At 44.7% G+C, this 22,642-nt stretch overlaps 1 long non-coding RNA gene across 1 annotated transcript; it reads right to left on the reverse strand.

The window, feature by feature from the left end:
* Positions 1–1,015: 1,015 nt before the first annotated feature.
* On the reverse strand, positions 1,016–22,388 carry LOC310876474. Its single transcript, XR_014570726.1, has 3 exons — positions 22,335–22,388; positions 4,968–5,234; positions 1,016–3,030 (listed from the first exon to the last, which is right to left on the reverse strand). It is a non-coding gene; the product is annotated as an uncharacterized lncRNA (long non-coding RNA).
* Between the last annotated feature and the right edge of the window lie 254 nt (positions 22,389–22,642).

A 22,642-nucleotide genomic window follows, 5' to 3' on the forward strand; every position in this document is an offset into this window, starting at 1 on the left:
TTTCCCCTGTATGAGTTCTCATGTGTGACTTTAGATGACTTGTGTTAAGACAGCCTTGCCCACAAACTGTACACAAACAGGGCTTTTCACCAGTATGAGACTTCATGTGTCTTTTTAGAGTACCCTTTACAGCAAAGCTTGTATCACACACTGTACAGGCAAAGGGCTTTTCCCCTGTATGAGTTCTCATGTGTGACTTTAGATGACTTGTGTTAAGACAGCCTTGCCCACAAACTGTACACGAACAGGGCTTTTCACCAGTATGAGACTTCATGTGTCTTTTTAGAGTACCCTTTACAGCAAAGCTTGTATCACACACTGTACAGGCAAAGGGCTTTTCCCCTGTATGAGTTCTCATGTGTGACTTACAGGCAAAGGGCTTTTCCCCTGTATGAGTTATCATGTGTGATTTTAGACGACTTGTGTTAATACAGCCTTTCCCACAAACTGTACAAGAAAAGTGCTTTTCCCCTGTATGAGTTCTCGGCTTTTCCCCTGTATGAGTTCTCATGTGTGACTTTAGATGACTTGTGTTAAGACAGCCTTGCCCACAAACTGTACACAAACAGGGCTTTTCACCAGTATGAGACTTCATGTGTCTTTTTAGAGTACCCTTTACAGCAAAGCTTGTATCACACACTGTACAGGCAAAGGGCTTTTCCCCTGTATGAGTTCTCATGTGTGACTTTAGATGACTTGTGTTAAGACAGCCTTGCCCACAAACTGTACACGAACAGGGCTTTTCACCAGTATGAGACTTCATGTGTCTTTTTAGAGTACCCTTTACAGCAAAGCTTGTATCACACACTGTACAGGCAAAGGGCTTTTCCCCTGTATGAGTTCTCATGTGTGACTTTAGATGACTTGTGTTAAGACAGCCTTGCCCACAAACTGTACACGAACAGGGCTTTTCACCAGTATGAGACTTCATGTGTCTTTTTAGAGTACCCTTTACAGCAAAGCTTGTATCACACACTGTACAGGCAAAGGGCTTTTCCCCTGTATGAGTTCTCATGTGTGACTTTAGATGACTTGTGTTAAGACAGCCTTGCCCACAAACTGTACACGAACAGGGCTTTTCACCAGTATGAGACGTCATGTGTCTTTTTAGAGTACCCTTTACAGCAAAGCTTGTATCACACACTGTACAGGCAAAGGGCTTTTCCCCTGTATGAGTTTTCATGTGTGTTTTTAGAACACTTGCGCTAATACAGCCTTGACCACAAACTGTACAAGAAAGGGGCTTTTCCCCTGTATGAATCATCATGTGTGTTCTTAGAACGCTTGCGGTAACAAGGCCTTTCCCACAAACTGTACAAGCAAAGGGCTTTTCCCCTGTATGAATCATCATGTGTGTTTTTAGAACGCTTGCGCTAACACAGCCTTTCCCACAAACTGTACAAGCAAAGGGCTTTTCACCAGTATGAGACTTCATGTGTGCTTTTAGACTACTCATTGAAACATGGCCTTTACCACAAACTATACAAGCATAGGGCTTTTCTCCTGTATGAGTCATCGTGTGTGTTTTTAAAGTACTGATTTCAGCAAAGCCTTTACTACAAACTGTACAAGAAAAGGGCTTTTCACCAGTATGACACTTCATGTGTGCTTTTAGATTACTCATTGAACCATGGCCTTTACCACAAACTATACAAGTATAGGGCTTTTCTCCTGTATGAGTCCTCATGTGTCTTTTTAGACCACTACTATGACTAAAACGTTGTTCGCAAACTTTACAACTAAAGGGTTTTTCCCCTGTATGTTTCCTCATGTGTGCTTTTAGCTCACTCGTGTGAAGACAGCCTTTCCCACAAACTGTACAAGAATAGGGCTTTTCACCTGTATGAGTCTTCAAGTGTGTTTTTAGAGTACCCTTTACAGCAAAGCATGTACCACACACTGTACAGGCAAAGGGCTTTTCCCCTGTATGGGTCCTCATGTGTGGTTTTAGTTTACCCATTTCAGAAAAGCCTTTACCACAAACTGCACAAGAAAACGGCTTTGCGCCTGTATGAGTCCTCATGTGTTTGTTTAGAGAACCTGATTCAGCAAAAGCTCTACTACAAACTGTACATGTAAATGGCCTTTCCCCTGTATGAATCATTGTGTGTCTCTTCAGCTGTTGCTTCATTTTAAACATTTGGCCACATTCTGTACAACTAAAACTTTTCTCCCCAGAGTGACTCATCATGTGATTCTTAAGGTTTCCCCTTTGCTTAAACATTTTGCCACACTCTGTACAAGCAAAGGGCTTTACCCCTGTGTGAATCATTGTGTGATTATGCAGATGTTCCTTTCTATTAAACTTTTTGCCACACTCTGTACAAGCAAAAGGCCTTTCCCCTGTGTGAATCAGTGTGTGATTTCGCAGATGTCCCTTTTGACTAAATATTTTGCCACACTCTGTACAAGTAAAACTTTTCTTCCCTGTGTGGCTCTTTGTGGAGAGAGTTTTGTTTGATGATGTCAGGTCCTGGGACAGCTCGTGGCTGCTCAAAGACAATCTTTGTTCTTTCACAATATGTGTCTTGTGTGCTTTCAGTGTGTTTAAAGCGGACCGATCATCCATGAACTCCTCCCAGTCCTCGCTATCTTCAGTGACGTCAGATTCATAACAGTGTGAAGAGAGGAGCTGGCCATACCTAGTTGGTTGTGATGTTCCACAATCCTCTACCTCAGCTTGTGTTTTCATGTGTTCGGTTGAGGTGCCGGCCACAGGCTCTGCCTCTGTGTTTTCATCATCATCTTCACTGTCCACTGCTAGTAACGTCATCGTTGACCCACCAGCGTCTTCTGGACTTGCAAGTAGGTCCTCTTGTTCCTCTTTAATCTGTGGACCTTGCGGTTCCTCCTGGACGAGGTGTGGAGGTGTGGGGCTCATCTCCTCATGTTCAGGGGAAACCTCCTCTTTAATCTGTGGAGGTTCCTCCTGGACCAGTTGTGGAGGTCCTGGTTCCTCCTGGAGCAGACTGGGGCTCCTCTCATCATGTTCAGGGAAAACCTCTACAAACACAGGCCGGTGCGGGACATCTAGGGAAACAATACAATGACAGTCCATTAAAGGTTTGAACTTTACATGTATTTGTTTCCTTAGTAATATGAAAAGCTGCTCACTTAATTTCCCCCGATAGCCCCTGGGGACAAAGAAAACTTAGGTTTCGTTTTTGGCTAGGTGGCCCAGCCGTCATCCAATCAGGATAGAGAGGGGCCTTCCGCCAATCATGATCAAGTGGGGGCGGGCCTTGGTGTGTGTGCTGTTGGCCTGTTGTGTGTCCCCCCACTGTAGTGCATGCATGTGCACATCTTGTTACCAGGGCGGACCAGGGTTTTTTCCAAATCACTGAATGCTCCTTTAATGTTTTGATGTTGATGAATATGGATCAGATAAGGTACACAGGCTGACACAGTTAGGACATGCTAACTGTGGTGACTCCATAGAAATGAGTAAACTGCTTAAGAGTTATTTACAGCCAGCCAGGCTTGTGAAAACAATGTCTCTGTTAGAAGCTGTCAAGACCCTAGGGGGTCGCAGGACACTTCTAATCTCAAACTCCAATCCAACAGCTGTGTGTGTTAAGAGAGTTCTCTGCTCTCTGCTCTAAATGAGCCTACAATGAATTTGTGATTAAATCAGTTAGACTTGTTAAGAATACATTCTACCTTTGTGACATTACATGTGTTAAATAAGGTTCTGCATACTTCACATATAGTATAGTATAGTATAAGATATTTAGTTAGTCCTATTGAAATAAACCGTATAGTTAAGTGTGCCACTGTGCCACATGAAGCTACATGCAAATGTGTCCCTCCTACTAAGGAACATCCTGTGAGTATAACGTTTTGATTGGTTCCCATAAAAGCGGAGGTGGCCTGTAGCTGTTTCCGGAGGAGGGTCTCGAAGTTAATATAATGTAATGTTTTGAGACCACTTGTGTTATGGTGTTCAGATAGATTGGCTACGATGTGACTCTTGACTGAGGGCACGGGCACCTTCAGCCTGTGCCTGCCTGCTGCCCTTAGAGTATGCTGCTGCCTTGTGTACTGAGTGAATCCTGTCAATAAACCTGATCGGATTCGTAAGACTGCAACCTGTTGCCTGCCTCCGTTTCTTCCCTCTCACTCCATCGCCGTTACAAGACATGGGTCATTTGACACAAAATATACATCAATGTTTAATTTCATATTTAGCGGAATTCTAAGCTCTTATCATCATACATCATCATGCATCATCTCATACTTGCCATTGGCCAATCAGAATACATGTTGCCTGTGATTGGTTAGCTGATTTGCTCGTTTACATATATGACGTACATGTTCCCTTCAATGTCAATGGCGTGTAATGTTTTGATGTTTAATTTACGTCATATCTAGCGGAATTCTGATGCAATTTCTCTGTTCATCGCCAATGGCAAAACTTGGGAGACAAATGTCATTCCGGACAATCACTTTTGGCGTCTTCACTTTTCTGCCCTCAATCTTATCCTCAATATGTACTTTGCTCAGCCAAGCAAATCATCAGCCAATGTATTGATATGAAAACCGATCGCATCACTCTAGTCTACAGCCTAGGAGCGCCTGTTGCGCAATCCTCGATGTTGCACAACAGTGGGAAGTCATCGAAAATGTTCCCCCCCCTGTTTAGCAGACAACAACGAAAATCTTGAAACGTTAATAACTCCCAATCTAAATCATCCTGTCCAATTCTAAGAAAAGATCCTGTGTTAGACGGGCCCCCGCTGTCCAGTCACGTTAGATTTAATCATGCCTCCCGTTGTTCGATCGCCGTTGGGTTTTGGCTAAATTTAGCTGCTCCAGCCACATCCGGTATAACTTCCGGTCGGTAAAAGTGCTCCGTTGCTATGATTTCATGGATTAAATAACCCCGGGCAATCGGAGTGTTAATGTGGGCTATCACCCCCAACAGAACAGAATAAAATAAAGGAAGGGAGAAGGAGCTTGAAACTTACTGAGATCCAGATTGTGGTCTTCAGGTTCTTGTATAAGGTGCTCTTCGGGTTCCTGTTTAAGGTGGTCTTCAGGTTCTTGGTCTTCAGGTTCCTGTATGAGGTGCTCTTCGGGTTCCTGTTTGAGGTGGTCTTCAGGTTCTTGGTCTTCAGGTTCCTGTATGAGGTGCTCTTCGGGTTCCTGTTTAAGGCGGTCGTCAGATTCCTGAATAGAAACAGTCGTGGCTGGAGAACTGGTCTTCACCTGCAGACTGGACTCCACACGCTGGTCTGGAATGAAGGCATACAATAGTAAGGACTTTAGTAATAAGTGACATGAATAAGGTCCATGATTTGACATGGTTTCAAGGTATCTAGGCTGTGCAACTTGTGCTTCATCGTAATATCTTGTGTACAGGTACACAAACATCCTTCAGACAATAGAGCAGTATAGGTAAAAAGAAGAAGACAACCCATGGCTGCCAACCCTCACGCATTGAGCGTGAGAGTCACACATTTCACGTCTTACACACGCACTCATACCACGCCCCCAATTTCTCATGCACCATGATGCATGGGGGGAAGTAAACAGCAAGCACACACAGCACACTGTCTGACTACAACATAGAGTGAGAAGAGTAGTAGCCTAGTAAACATTGCTTTGAAATATCTTTCATGGAAGAAAATAGAGAAAGAGATAGAGAGAGGTAGTCGGCAGAGAGAGAGGGGGGCGGGTGGGGGTGAGACTCGGGAGAGATAGAGAGAGGGGGACACAGAGAGACGGAGCAGTGAAGAGAGAGAGAGAGAGAGAGAGAGATCCAATGTTAGCCTATAGGAGTGCTGTCATGATTTATTATGTTTTTCTTTTTTTTGGACAAGGCATAATTTCTACAGCAGAGTAAACATGGGAAGAATTGTTATGTTATGTTTAATTTAAACAGCATTTCAAAACTCAACTAGCATTTGAATTTGTGCGTATTTGCACATTTCTTGGAATTGACATTACAAATGGACTGGATACATTTATAATCTGCTCAAGAGGCACTAATTGCAACTTTTTTCACTAATTTGGTTAAATGCTATTAATGCTAGTTTTTCAGTTGCTCCATTCAGTATTTCAATATTTGATATTCATTATATCTGCCCCGCCCCCTTCCTATACAAACCCATTGTAACTTCAAACTCCATGTAAATCATGATAGTCTCCTATCCTGTCCTCCTAATACGTGAGGAGCCGTTTACTGTTTTCATTTATTTTTAATATTTTTTGTTAAAGAATAAGGAGCAGGAGGAGGCCGGTGAAGCGAAATATCCCTTTAATAATCCCTGGGCAATATATGGAATAGGAGTTTTAAAAACGATTGTTCAACTGAGAGAGGCTGAGCAAGCTGTCATTCCTTCACATTCCTCATCACCATAGCATCTCAATCACCTCAAAGTTGGTCCTGTCAAACCCAGCGGTTATAAACCTTTTAGCTCGAGGCCCAAAACAGCTCGAGGCCCAAAACATAAGTTAAACGTTTGCCTGTGACCCAAACTGGTCAAAATAGCAGATCTACAAGCTCACAAATGCGTCGTGACGCACCTTCAGCAGGCAGGATCTGATCCGGACAGATCTGACCTGATTCTTCTCCTGCGATGGGGCCCACGCCAAAGTAACATTCCAAATGTCAGGATTCGCGTGTGTTCTTATCATAAAATATGTCAAATATCCATCCATGTTCATATCAATAAATACAATGCAATCTTTGGTGCGAAGTCTCTTTGAGTCTAACTACATTTGATATCAAAATATTGATGTTTATATGCTCAGAATAGCCGAGCTACGGGGCTCTCAGATATATGGCCGATTCCGATTATGCTACAGATTATATTGTGCACTACTTAAAAGCTGACCCGTCACTCAGTGTGAAGAACAGTAGCTTGAGAGAGCCAAACCCAGTGAAGAGATGGAGAAACTGTGATTCTGCGCTGAGGAGAATTCAGAAATAGTCTGTGCACGTGACTCTGGACCCTGATACATGAATCCTCATGCACCTGATAAATAACCCAAAGGATGAAAAAAAGTAAGACTAAGGGCCGATTCGGTTCGGCTCTGTAGAGCCTACAATGTGACGTCATTTGAGGTTCGGGGGGGCGGGTACCGTCCTAAAATCTCTGACGAGCCGAAATCATTTCGGCACTACAGCACCGAAACAGCGGTAAAATACGAGTATGAATCGGCCCCTACTAAAACTAATAATGAAAACTAAACTAAAACTAAGTGTTCGCTTCACGTTGTGTTTCCAGCTTGTAGATCTGTTACTTTTGATGCTGTTGTGTAACGCTGTGTGATCAAGTAGGGCATCAATTTAAGAAGAAAAAAAGCACTCTCTTGTGTCACGGTTGGCCATGCTGATTTTTCAGTACGGGCAAAGATGGTCTATGTATGAAGATGGGCGGGGTGCAGTACTTAGTTTAGACAGTATTTGGTTTAGACTAGTCATTGGTTAGACCAGTCATTAGTCCTACAACTACAACCTATCTCAAACCCTCGCCTAACCCTAAGCTCCCACAGGGCAGCACAACTAAACCTAAACTTAACCCATGTCTAGCCAATGACTAGTCTAAACTAAGTACAGTATGCACCCCGTTGGGCAAACTTCATTGGAGCCACTAGAGGCAAAATGGTACACAAAGCCTACACATGGTCTCCTAAATATAGCAGGCGTGGTTTGCTTCTCCCCGACCCCCCCCCCCCCCCCCCCCCTCTCCCAGGCTGACAACAACACTGACAACGTCATGTGGATGAACATTGAGAGCATATGGCAAATGTCATGATTCCCATTTCCCAAATCAGCCCGGGCCCCATTAACCAAGAAGTTATGGAAAAAAATATTATTAAGCATTGGAACACACATTTTATTGCACTTTGTGCCGATCAAATAATTTGAAAGAAGAAAATAAAGGCAGGATACAACACTATTTGTTTGGTTTTTCGTCTTACTAATTATTTGATCGGCCCAAAACAATGTAATTGTTGTCATGATTTGTCACGATCCGAGTTGGCTTTGTCCATGGCGTAACCATCTTTAAATAAATACTTTTTGAAAAGCCTATGGAGAAAATGAATGGAGAATAATTTCCTGGGCCACTCGTCGTTCTGAAAGGGGGCGGAACTGCGACGCTCTATAGAGGCGATCAGTTGTGATCATTCATTGCAGATTAACTGTATATGCATCACTGTATCAATGTTATTATATTCAAGAAAACTGGCAGAAAACTAAAATTGTGGGAAAAATAAATAAAAAAGTTACCTGAACTAAATTAAAAACTAATAATATAACAATATAAAATAATTAAAAACTAGAAAAAGTGCCCTTCTGGGCACAGGTCTCCACCAGGATAGGAATGTAGGACATTGCAGCTTGCCTTCATCTGATGGTTGGATAAAAGGGCAACAAAAGTAAACTAGGGAGTTGGCATACAAAGTTATCCACAGATCCGTGCAGTTAGAGGTAAAAACACTTTTCGGCCAGTTATAGCGCCACCTTGAGGCTGAGTTGAAATTGTTCATGTGGCATTTCGTCCTCGGCATAGTGGGAATGTGGGTGCACAATTTCACGGAAATCACGCGATCATGATTTGCAGCATTTTGTTTGAAACTGAGCACTCCTGTGAACTTTGGAAGCCAATCTTAACCAATCAGGATGGAGTCTGAGAAATCTGAAAGACCGGTTTCGTTGAATGGCTCTAGAGAGACTGTGTACCAATTTGCGTGATGTTTGGACAAAATCTGTAGGTGTACTGTGCAAAAACTTGTTTTGCACAAAGCGGCCTCCTGGTGGCGCTATAACAGGCCGTTCTGGAAAGTTTGGGGCAGAGGTTCATCGTTGGCATCCAGGGAGTGTGTGTGCAAAATTTGGCATCGACCGGGTTAACGGTGGCCGAGATTAGCTCACGGACACACACACACACACACACACACACACACACGGACGGACGGACACACACGGACGGACGGACAGAGTGCAAAACATACTCTCCCCCCATGCCTTCGGCCTGGTGGAGACAATAAAGTAAAAACTGTATTGTGATTACAAAACTAACTGAAACAAACCAACAGTAACCAAATATATATTTTTAAATTGTATCTTTTGTTGTATTTTCATTACACAATTGTAGAGATGCACAATAGTGCAATCATGTCTGATAAACCTAATTATTTGCAGGGTCATATCGGCCGATACCGATATATTACATTATACAAAATATTTAAATTGAACTCATTGTTGATTTTCTTTTTAGTTTACGTTTGGAATCATCCCCGGAGATGCTCCGTTAATGGCCAAGCAACATGCAGTGAACAGTGGTGGAAGAATGTTTTACTTAAGTAAAAGTATCAATACTGCAATTTAGAAATGCTACGTTACGAGTAAAAGTCCGGAATTCAAAATGTAGGCTACTTGAGTAAAAGTACAAAGGTATTGGCATCAAAATGTACTTAAAGTACCAAAAGTTAAAAAAAAAAATACTCATTATGCAGAATGTTGCATTGTGACACATTGTGAGCTTGTAGACCGGCTATTTTCAAATGGCCGAAATGTATAGGGTTGAAATGGTTACATGCTTTGTAATAATAATCCAAATCTACACAGTAACTAGTATGCCTAGTAAGTAATGGTTTTCAAATTAATGTAGTGGAAGTGGAGTAAAAGCACAATTGTAAGTGTCGGGGACACTTGCTGGTTTTAACTTCAATTAATTTGGTTTGAAGTTTATTTGTTTATTTACATTGCTTTGGGATATATTTATTTTGACACTTCTTGTACGTTTGGGTTACCTTTTATTTTGAAGTGCCCTGTCACCGCACAGGCACGCACCTAAAACCGCTCGCTTCACGCACCGCCCATTCATTCACACAGTCAGACAGTGACAGGAGAGAGAGACTACGGCGTGTGCGTATACGTAGCAACACTACGGTATGTTTGTTTGGTAACGCTTCTCACACTTTAATGCTGTAAATGTTGAACCTAGACATTTGTACCTTCAGTAGACTGAGCAGTTTATACTTTCCACAGTGCCCGCCTACTCAGTGTTGACATATAATGATGGGTGACGGTGTAGCCCAAACATTTAGAATCTCGTAGAGGGTTTTTTTTCGATTCTGACGAATCTCTCTACGAGAGTCTAAAACACAACCCCCCCCTTTACCGTCGAAAGTTGAACGTTTATGCCTCAAAATCACTCTTACCTTGTACAAATGCAAAATCTAAGCTGCTTTTAATGTTGCCCCACTTGTTTGTGAGGTGTACGGATTCAGATTAAACACGGAACATGCTTATTTTTCAATAAAAAAGCTATTTTAATCCACTCTGTTTCTGAATCCTCCATTGTAAATGCGGTAAACGGCGCAACAGAATATTGCCCGCGCCCCTAGCGGCCAGGGTTCTCTTGCGCATTTACAATGGAGAGAAAAGCAAGATGGCCGCCAGATTCCGAGACAGAGTGGATTAAAATAGCTTTTTTATTGAAAAATAAGCATGTTCCGTGTTTAATCTGAATCCGTACACCTCACAAACAAGTGGGGCAACATTAAAAGCAGCTTAGATTTTGCATTTGTACAAGGTAAGAGTGATTTTGAGGCACAAACGTTCAACTTTCGACGGTAAAGGGGGGGGTTGTGTTTTAGACTCTCGTAGAGAGATTCGTCAGAATCGAAAAAAACCCTCTACGAGATTCTAAATGTTTGGGCTAGGTGACGGTGTATGAAGGTTCCAGGTGGCGTCCAAAGTCCAAACAACTTGTTAGCCCCTCGATAGCCGGAGCAAGGTATATGATTGTTTGTTTTGGGTTTTCGTTTATTATTTACTTTGGGCTTAATTGCTTTTGTTTGTTTGTTTGGGTCTACGATGCTTTGTTTTGGTTCATTTTGCGTTATGCCTGTTTGGGTTTCTATGTTAAATGCCTTTGCTACTTACTGAATCACTGAATTATAATCGACTATAAAGTATTTTATTGTTGAATTGTACTAACGTGATTATTCAAATGCACTGCTTTTATTGTTGAATTAAACTATAAAATGTTTGAAATGTATTTTGTTATATTGGACAATAACGTACAACTATAACCATGAACTGAAAAGGTACAACTTTACTGTAAGCTTGGGTGTGGACCGGCAACCACATTACAAACCGGTGTTCGTGTGAAGAGCAGCATCAGGCAGCAGCAACAATAACCACACAGCCTTACGGCAGCAGCACTTTACGTTACTGTCGTAACCACATGACGTGAAGTGCCATACATAACATTCCCCCCCCCATAGTAAACCAGAAAACACAACCCCATCACCCAGCTATATACCAACACACTAATGCCTTATACACTCAGAAATCTGTAACATAGTCCTTGAGGTAATCTGGCCGAGCTCGGTTTCGAGCTGGCCGTGCCCCGGGCACCACCGGGTGGACAGCTGGCCGTGCTCTGGGCACCACCGGGTGGACATCAGGTGCCGGAGGATGCCCCGGGGGAAAGTCCATATCTCCTGCCACAAAGTCAAAGTCGGTGTTAGCCCACATACCTGCGGCCGCAAGCGGCATCATGGGCGCGGGAGCCTCTGGCTCCATAGCAGCAGGTGACGGCACTCGCCGAAGGCGACTGGCATGCCAGCGCGAGCCGTCGGACAGGCGGAAGGTGGCAGGCCCCAGCTGGTCGGTGACTTGCATAGGCGCGGACCAGAAGGACTGCAGCTTGTGGCCCCGGTGGGCGCGGCGGATGCGGACCCAGTCCAAGGCCGCGAAGGACGGGGCCTTCACTCTCCGTGTCTTGTCGAAGCCCTCCTTCATCCGACGTTGCTGGTTGCGGACTCTGTTGCGTCCTCGAGCCGGAGGAGACACCGGCCCAGAAGCCCTAAGTCGATGCAAAGGCAGCTGCAGCTCCCGTCCCAACATGAGGAATGCTGGGGAGCAACCGGTAGTGGAATGCTGCGATGCTCTGTAGTGCAGGAGCGTGCGGCGAAGAGCAGAGGGGAAGAGAGAAGGGGAAGCCATCGGCTAGGTGCCCTCTGACGCCATTCTTCAGAGTCTGGTTGAGTCTCTCCACCCCCCCGTTCGCCTCGGGGTGGTAGAATGCTGTACGGATGTGCTTAATGCCCCTGTCCCCCAGGAAGGCAGCAAACTCTGCAGAGATGAACTGAGGCCCATTGTCCGTTGTAAAGGGCGTAGGATGGCCCCACTGAGAGAAGAGCGAGTCCAGGAACTCGGTCACCACGCGGGTGGTCACCGTCCCAGTGGAGAACACCTCAGGCAACTTGGAATGAAGGTCGTACACCACCACCATAAAACGTTGGTGGTGGGGGACCGCATGGAGCTCCCCGCAGATGTCGAGCTGGAGGTGCTCCCAAGGCTTGGCTGGCCAGCGCAGCTGCTGCAGCGGGGCGGGCGGGCCGGTCTTGCCACTCAGAAGACAAGCTGTACAGTCCCTCACTAAAACCTCGATGTCCCTGTCAATGCCAGGCCACCATACCAGGTCCCGACAGCGCTGCTTCACACGTACGATGCCCAGATGACCCTCGTGGGCCATGGCCAGGACACATGCTCGCAGGCCGTCCTGTATCACAGTGCAGAGCCCACGGGACACGCAGACGTCGTTCCAGCAGGACAGCTCGTCCTTGACCCGGTGGAAGGGAACCAGCTCGTCTGACAGCTTCGCGGGCCACCCCGAGCGAAAAAAGGTATGCGGTGTTGGGAGAGCACCGGGTCCTGTTCAGAGGCTGTCTGGAGCTCTTGAAGCGACACCGTGGACTGGAGCGGAGAGTGGAGCATCTGGATGAGGCCCTGCTCAGCGGAGTCCGGACTAGGATCGGGCGAAGGGCCAGGGGTGGCCCGTGACAGCAGGTCTGCCACGACATTTTCTCGACCTGGAGTGAACTGCAGGGTGAAATTATACAGCTGGAGCCGCTCCGCCCAGCGATGGATCCTGAGTGGCCTATGTCCTGTGCCAGAAGTTGCGAGCAGAGCTGTGAGAGCCTGGTGATCCGCTATGTGAAGTGTCGGCCATACACATACATGTGCCAACGCTCGCTCGCCCAGATGCAAGCTAAGGCCTCCCGTTCCCCCACCGAGTACTTCTGCTCCGCCGAGCTGAGAGCCCGAGAGGCAAAGGCGATGGGCCGTTCAACGCCGTCGTGGACCTGCACAGCCCCCAGCGCCGTGTTGGAAACGTCACAGGTGAGCAGCGTGGGGCTTGCGAGGTCAAAGTGGGCGAGCACTGGGGGAGAGGTGAGCTGGACTTTGAGCAGCCGGACGGCGTCCGAGCAGGCGGGGGTCCAAGCAGAAAACACAAATAGTAGGCCGTCATTCCCAGGAACGAGGCTACTTGAGCTGGACAGGCAGGCTCAGGGAGGCGTAGCACAGCCTCCACATTAGACTGAAGTGGACGGAGGCCCTTGGCATTCAGAGGTTGCTGAGTTCCCCAGCCACCTCGTCACGCAGGACCAGAGGAACGCGACGTAGGGGTTGGATGACAGGGTGCACCTCAGTGTTCAGAAGGGGCTGGTGGTTGAAGGCAGTTAGGCAGCCCAGTCCCGTGAACAGTCCAGGCCATTGTTGAGGCCACAGAGAATCGACGTGGTGGATAGTAAGCCCGCTGTAATCCATGAGCACAAACCCTAGGTCAGTGAACAGGCCAGGCCCATGAGATTGGCGCCGTGGCTTGCGACTTGGAATGTGAATGAGTCCACAGTCTTAGTGCCATAACGCACCGTGGGGCTGAAGGTGCCCACGATATCAATCCTGGAATTACCGTAACCTTTCAGGGGTACTTTGGATGGTGCAGCCAGCTTGTGGTGTGGGAAAAAACTGTGTGACTGTGGCTGCATTCAAGAGGGAGGCGTTCGCCCCGGTGTCGAGCAATAACGGCAGGCACACGCCATCCAGCTCCACCGTACATACTTTAAATGGCCGGCGAGCAGTACTCACAGAGTGTATGGTGGTTGTAGGTGAAGGGTCAGCAGCTGAGAAAGTCTGCCGTGAGGTGGCGGCTGGAGTAGAACGGCAAACTTTAGAAAAGTGGTTTTGTTTCCCACAACGTTGACAACGCTGCCCACTGGCGGCACAATTCTTGGCTCTTGAATCATGCGATGACGAGCCGCAGTTACCGCAGCGCTGACCTGAGGGACGCTGTCGTCCCGCATAGTTTATGTGGGAAGCATCCTGGAGAGGGTCAGGGCTAGAAGAACGTGATGAAGACTCGACCTGCTGTGCTGTAAGTCCAGGCAGTGGAGATGAGGCACTAGCCAATTGTGTGGCAAAACCCGCAGCTGTCTCGATTTGAAAAGCTATTTCCACAGCCCTATTGAGCGTCAGATCATCTGGGGACATTATCAATTTCTCACGAACCTTTGGGTTATTTGTGTGCTCCGCCAGCTGGTCCCGGATCATTTCGTCTTGTAATCCGCCAAACTTGCATAGGTTGCATAGGCCAAGCCCCTCAGATCAGCCACATATTGGTGAGCCGTCTCACCCACACGTTGTCGGCTGGCGAAACAGAATCCTCCGGAGGATGACGCTTTGTGGTGCAGCGAAATGGTCGGACAGGAGTTTGACACAGTCTATATACTGTACCTTGCGGCAGTCCCGAGGGTGGCGAGGATCCGTTGTCCCTCTGCGCCAAGACAGTGAATCAAAATGGCTCTTAGTCGCGCGTCGCTCACGTCTGTTAGTCCCAAAGCCGCGATGTAGTTCTCAAACGAACCATGCCAGCGAGTCCAAGGTATAGGAGGCTCGGCTGGGAACGGCAAGAAAGCGGGAGGCGGTGAGAGCGTCAGCTCCATCCTCGTCGTCAATGTTATATTGGAGAATAACATACAACTATAACCATGAACTGAAAAGGTACAACTTTACTGTAAGCTTGGGTGTGGACCGGCAACCACATTACAAACCGGTGTTCGTGTGAAGAGCATTATCAGGCAGCAGCAACAATAACAACACAGCCTTACGGCAGCAGCACTTTACGTTACTGTCGTAACCACATGACGTGAAGTGCCATACATAACATATTTATTCTCAATCTTTCCATAGTTTTCACGGTGTGCTTCCAAAGGAAAATAAAAACACCCGTTGAGACCAATCCACTCTTATTCTTTCACATCGAGGGCAGCTACAGTGAAAACTTGACCTGAAGTAACTCAACGTCGACACCTTCATCTCAACTACAGCCACCCTGTGCTTCAAGCCACTGGCCCATTTCACAAGTTTGTCACACTCCTTTGACCTACATTTGCACTGTTGGACTGAAAGTCCTAAAAAGGACAATAAAGGGAAAATAACATTTAAAAAATTATAAAAACAAGAAAAAACAAAAACAAAACAAAGTGGGAATACTATGTGTCTTTCTAGGTGAAAGGTTTAAAGATCCTATTTCTGGCCCTAAGTTATTTTCTCAACTGAGTTTCTGCATGCACCGTTGATGCATTAAAGCAGTGTTTCTCAACCTATGTACCGCGGCACTTTACTGTGCCGTTTGATCTGTCCAGGTGTACCGCGAGATTTGTCCGAAAGTAACACTTTTGATAGCTTAAAAATCTCGGGGCACATCGGCGTTAACTAGCCCCATATGTGCCCTCTCCCTACGCTCATTCCGTAGCTCCGAGATGAGGTCACACACTGGGCCCCTCCCATCGCGTTTCAGAAACTGCGCAAGTTTCCGCAAGAAACGTTTCTTATCCTTACCACACCATTAATCAAAAACATGTAGGGCCCATGTAGGTTTACACTAATTCAAACTTAGGAGCGGCTCAGAAAATCCAACTCGCTATTTGAACTGAGCCTTTACGACCCGTCTTTTGTCAGTCGCTTCCATGTTTATCAAGGAAGTGTGCGTGTGCGCGTGCATGTCGAGTGAACTGAAGTTTTCGACCAGGGGAGGCGCCGGGGAGGCGCTAAAGCTTTTCAACTTCTGTCGTTTCTAGAAACGACAGAAACAGGAATGGTGGTGGTGTGTGCATGTACAGTACATTCACAAAGACACTGAATATGTTACTCGTACTGACATTGAAATTGTGTGGGTTGAATTAATTTTCAACCTGACCAACATGGTTTCTATGACATACTTGAGGGGTGCTTAGCTGGGGAGGAATGTGTAGAGAAAATCCTGATTGGCTACTATAATACAGACATGCAACATAAGGAAGCACCTGTGTTCAAGTCATTCAGTAGGTTCTGTGATCTGCATAGTGTAAGTCAGCTAATTACCCAACACACAAGCGTGCGTGATTCTACTCAAACTGTCATTGATCTCATTCTTACCTCGGACAAATCCAGAATCTCCAAGAAAGGTGTTATTGTATACGGGCTTAGTGATAATTTTATGATTTTCTGTACCCGCAAAAAACTAAAACAAAAGTCAGGCTGTCACAAAACAGTCATGTCTAGGGACCTCAAAACCTACTCTAGCGAGGCCTTTAACATTGAACTGGAGAGTATGGATTGGTCCGATGAGCTCAGGAGCACACTAGTCGAAGAAGCATGGCTTGGCTTCAAAACCAAATTTACAACAGTACTAAACACCATGGCTCCTCTGAGAACTCAACCATCAGGGTCAAAACCCGCTCGGAGCCATGGATGAATTCGGACATACTGACTGCAATGAAAGCCAGAGACAAAAAATGCTCTGAACTTCTTAAATGCAAGTCCAAGCTAGCCAAGCGCTTCGACAGTGATCTCCAAACCCAAATGGGCATCCTTAAAACCCAACGAAACAAGCTAAGAAACATTGTAACTGCATGACTAAATCAGCTAAAAGAGGAAAACAAAAACAACCCTTGTGAGCTCTGGAAGCTACTAAACAATCAACTAGGCTGCGGTCAGAAACTAAAAACCAGGTTTTCAAACATAAATCAAATCGAACGACACTCATCACTGACAAGCTTGATGTGCCCAACTTGAACATCTTCTTTACAAACATAGCAACAACTCTGGTTAACAAACTGCCCTCCCACTCTGGGCTCTTTGGTGTAGAGCACATTAAAACCTTCTACAGAAACCTAGGTGTTTGTAAAGACAAGGCCACTGGCCATGACAATATTCCCTCCAAATTTATCAGAGACTCAGCCATCTCTATAGCTCGGCATGGTCAAGCTGGACCTCCAAAAGGCTCTTGACATCGTGATCCACTCCATACTGGTTAACAAGCTAAAAGCATTTGGTTTTGATAGCACATCAGTGAGCTGGATGCAATCCTACCTGGAGGGGAGAGAATAGATGGTGGAGGTGAATGGAACACTGTCCCCCCCCCCCCCCCCCCCCCTCCCCGTGAGCTGTGGCGTTCCTCAAGGAAGCATACTAGGGCCTTTACTGTTCCTAATATATGTAAACGACATGACATCAGCTTGTGACTGCAACTTGTTCCTGTTCACAGATGACTCTGCACTGCTAGTCTCGGACAGGAACAAACTGCAGGTTGAAAAGACCCTCAGCTCTGAACTCGGTAGACTAAATTATTTTCGCTCCCATGCCACCAAAATGTGGAACACCCTACCAACAGTCATTAAGACATGCAAATCCCTTGACTCCTTCAAAACCGCTCTCAAAGGGCACCTACGGACGGCTGCAATTCGAAACTGGCCCCCGTAAAATCTGAATCCCCCCCCTTTTTTTCCCCCTCACTGTATAAGTTTATTTTATTTTTTTACCTCCTTTATGATTAAATCCTGTTCTGTTCTTTGACTATATTGAAGTGTCTATTTGTACGTCTCTAAATGTTTTGATGAATTGAACATGGTGGAACCCTCTTGTAAACAAGTGTAATGCTTAATTGGGTCGTCCACTCACAGTTAACAGTCTTTGTATTGAGTTTGTGCTTGAAATGTACTGTAATTCTGCAAACTGTTAATAAATATTTCAATCAATCAATCAATCAATCAATCACATAAGAGTCACAACAATATAGTCACCCAGAGACGACCTGCTTTACGGCAGATTTGTAACCATAGTGATGCCGGTCTCTTAAAGCAGGGATTCTCAACCATAGACTGTAAAAAATATGGACAAAGCGTTCCCCGGGTCTAACATGAACGTAAAATGAAGCCTGAAATCCCTTGCATTCTAATGCACTGTAAATCGCCATCTTTCTAGATCCGTTTTGGACCAGCTGGCCATTGGCTGGCTCCGTTTGGGTCCAGCTGGCCATTGGCTGCCCAGACAACGAGGCGGGACTTCCCCCCTTCTTCTCTGTTGGTTTTTATTTTGACTCGAGTGGGAGGAGAAGACTCTTGAGTGGGAGGGGAATCCCGATCATAGACGGTAACGGTAGCCACGCCCCTCAGAACATACGCGACTTTATGGTCATTATTTAATTAATGGGACCATCATTTTCCAAAAAGAATATTATGACATTAGAAATGAGACTTTAAACTAGTGACTGGAAGAAGAAAGTATTCATGACCTGCATGTTTATTAAGGTAATACAGTCTAGGTGAAGTTGGGCCAAAATACATGGGCCTCTATGGAGCTATGGGGCTTTTTGGGTCCAGTCCAACAGGCCATTATATCGTTAGCCTCATAGGATAAATGCCTAAGTCATTTTTTGGCGAAATTGAGATTTCTGCCTACAGGTGCTCTCCTGGGGCTGCTGCATCGTCCTGGATTAGCGCCTATGTCCTCAGCCAATCACAAAGCTCACTATCTTCAAAAATGATGATCTGCCTAAGTCACTTGTGTGATTTGAGCATTTTTACGTAGCCGCCTAACTCACTTTGTGTGACTTGGGCATTTTTACATTGCATACACAGCAAACAACAGTTACTCTAATAGACAACCAGGTGTTTAGTATGGAGTTAACATCACTCTAATAGACCCCCAGGTGTTTAGTATGGAGTTAACATTACTCTAATAGACCCCCAGGTGTTTAGTATGGAGTTAACATCACTCTAATAGACCCCCATGTGTTTAGTATGGAGTTAACATTACTCTAACAGACCCCCAGGTGTTTAGTATGGAGTTAACATCACTCTAATAGACCCCCAGGTGTTTAGTATGGAGTTAACATTACTCTAATAGACCCCCAGGTGTTTAGTATGGAGTTAACATGACTCTAATAGACCCCCAGGTGTTTAGTATGGAGTTAACATCACTCTAATAGACCCCCAGGTGTTTAGTATGGAGTTAACATTACTCTAATAGACCCCCAGGTGTTTAGTATGGAGTTAACATCACTCTAATAGACCCCCATGTGTTTAGTATGGAGTTAACATTACTCTAACAGACCCCCAGGTGTTTAGTATGGAGTTAACATCACTCTAATAGACCCCCAGGTGTTTAGTATGGAGTTAACATCACTCTAATAGACCCCCAGGTGTTTAGTATGGAGTTAACATTACTCTAACAGACCCCCAGGTGTTTAGTATGGAGTTAGCATCACTCTAATAGACCCCCAGGTGTTTAGTATGGAGTTAACATTACTCTAATAGACCCCCAGGTGTTTAGTATGGAGTTAACATCACTATAATAGACCCCCAGGTGTTTAGTATGGAGTTAACATTACTCTAACAGACCCCCAGGTGTTTAGTATGGAGTTAGCATCACTCTAATAGACCCCCAGGTGTTTAGTATGGAGTTAACATCACTCTAATAGACCCCCAGGTGTTTAGTATGGAGTTAACATTACTCTAATAGACCCCCAGGTGTTTAGTATGGAGTTAACATTACTCTAATAGACCCCCAGGTGTTTAGTATGGAGTTAACATCACTCTAATAGACCCCCAGGTGTTTAGTATGGAGTTAACATCACTCTAATAGACCCCCAGGTGTTCTGTATGGAGTTAACATTACTCTAACAGACCCCCAGGTGTTTAGTATGGAGTTAACATTACTCTAATTGACCCCCAGGTGTTTAGTATGGAGTTAACATTACTCTAATAGACCCCCAGGTGTTTAGTATGGAGTTAACATTACTCTAATAGACCCCCAGGTGTTTAGTATGGAGTTAACATCACTCTAATAGACCCCCATGTGTTTAGTATGGAGTTAACATTACTCTAATAGACCCCCAGGTGTTTAGTATGGAGTTAACATTACTCTAATAGACCCCCAGGTGTTTAGTATGGAGTTAACATCACTCTAATAGACCCCCAGGTGTTTAGTATGGAGTTAACATCACTCTAATAGACCCCCATGTGTTTAGTATGGAGTTAACATTACTCTAATAGACCCCCAGGTGTTTAGTATGGAGTTAACATTACTCTAATAGACCCCCAGGTGTTTAGTATGGAGTTAACATCACTCTAATAGACCCCCAGGTGTTTAGTATGGAGTTAACATTACTCTAACAGACCCCCAGGTGTTTAGTATGGAGTTAACATTACTCTAACAGACCCCCAGGTGTTTAGTATGGAGTTAACATTACTCTAATAGACCCCCAGGTGTTTAGTATGGAGTTAACATTACTCTAATAGACCCCCAGGTGTTTAGTATGGAGTTAACATCACTCTAATAGACCCCCAGGTGTTTAGTATGGAGTTAACATTACTCGAATAGACCCACAGGTGTTTAGTATGGAGTTAACATTACTCTAATATACCCCCAGGTGTTTAGTATGGAGTTAACATTACTCTAATAGACCCCCAGGTGTTCTGTATGGAGTTAACATTACTCTAATAGACCCCCAGGTGTTCTGTATGGAGTTAACATTACTCTAATAGACCCCCAGGTGTTTAGTATGGAGTTAACATTACTCTAATAGACCCCCAGGTGTTTAGTATGGAGTTAACATCACTCTAATAGACCCCCAGGTGTTTAGTATGGAGTTAACATTACTCTAATAGACCCCCAGGTGTTTAGTATGGAGTTAACATGACTCTAATAGACCCCCAGGTGTTTAGTATGGAGTTAACATCACTCTAATAGACCCCCAGGTGTTTAGTATGGAGTTAACATTACTCTAATATACCCCCAGGTGTTTAGTATGGAGTTAACATCACTCTAATAGACCCCCAGGTGTTTAGTATGGAGTTAACATTACTCGAATAGACCCACAGGTGTTTAGTATGGAGTTAACATTACTCTAATAGACCCCCAGGTGTTTAGTATGGAGTTAACATTACTCTAATAGACCCCCAGGTGTTTAGTATGGAGTTAACATTACTCTAATAGACCCCCAGGTGTTTAGTATGGAGTTAACATTACTCTAATAGACCCCCAGGTGTTTAGTATGGAGTTAACATCACTCTAATAGACCCCCAGGTGTTTAGTATGGAGTTAACATCACTCTAATAGACCCCCAGGTGTTTAGTATGGAGTTAACATTACTCTAATAGACCCCCAGGTGTTTAGTATGGAGTTAACATTACTCTAATAGACCCCCAGGTGTTTAGTATGGAGTTAACATTACTCTAATAGACCCCCAGGTGTTTAGTATGGAGTTAACATCACTCTAATAGACCCCCAGGTGTTTAGTATGGAGTTAACATTACTCTAATATACCCCCAGGTGTTTAGTATGGAGTTAACATCACTCTAATAGACCCCCAGGTGTTTAGTATGGAGTTAACATTACTCTAATAGACCCCCAGGTGTTTAGTATGGAGTTAACATTACTCTAATAGACCCCCAGGTGTTTAGTATGGAGTTAACATTACTCTAATAGACCCCCAGGTGTTTAGTATGGAGTTAACATTACTCTAATAGACCCCCAGGTGTTTAGTATGGAGTTAACATTACTCTAATAGACCCCCAGGTGTTTAGTATGGAGTTAACATCACTCTAATAGACCCCCAGGTGTTTAGTATGGAGTTAACATTACTCTAATAGACCCCCAGGTGTTTAGTATGGAGTTAACATCACTCTAATAGACCCCCAGGTGTTTAGTATGGAGTTAACATTACTCTAATAGACCCCCAGGTGTTTAGTATGGAGTTAACATCACTCTAATAGACCCCCAGGTGTTTAGTAGACATGTATTAAAAAATGCCTAAGTCACAGATTATTTTCTTGAAAATGGCCTAAGTCACTTTTTTTTGTTATGGAATGACTCTCATGTTTATCTTTTTGTAAAAAACATTTTGCTAACCCCTCAGGAAGCCATTCTAAAAATCTGCATTAAAAACTCTTACATACTTGCGAGAAAATGTGTTTTTTCTTATTATCCGAAAATCATAAAAAATGACTTAGGCATTTATCCTATGAGGCTAACGATATGAACTACCGATTTCAAATGAGGCTTCACGAAATATCTGGCTGACTGCCCCCCTGTTCTCAACCCGTGGGATGGGGGCCAAAAAAAAGTATTATTATTTTTTGCCAGGGGGTGCGATGCCCCCCCCCCCCCCCTGCACCCCCAATAACTCTGCCCATGGCGCCTATCTGCTATTTTCAAAACCTTTTGATACATAGACACCTTATAACAGACATGAGCCTACCTGCATTGTGTAGATCGGTGTCCATATCAAAGTAAATGTCCAGCATTTTGTTTTGTTTCTCCAGCAGACTTTCTACTTCCAGACTCCATTTGACACCTCCGATCATGAGACGATTTTCTTTTCATATAGATACTAGCGTTATGAGATATAATTATAGAGAACAACTCAGGTAATATTAGCAACTGGACTGCCGTACTGTAGTACTGTCTGTACTGTACACGTCTCACTTACTTCCTCATCTGCAAACCTGAAAGGTTACCTTTTAAACTAAAGCAACGTGTACATAGGCTACATGTCAGGATGTTGCC

This window comes from Protomyctophum parallelum (assembly GCF_964188405.1).
Source record: "Protomyctophum parallelum genome assembly, chromosome: 19".
Lineage (NCBI taxonomy): Eukaryota > Metazoa > Chordata > Actinopteri > Myctophiformes > Myctophidae > Protomyctophum > Protomyctophum parallelum.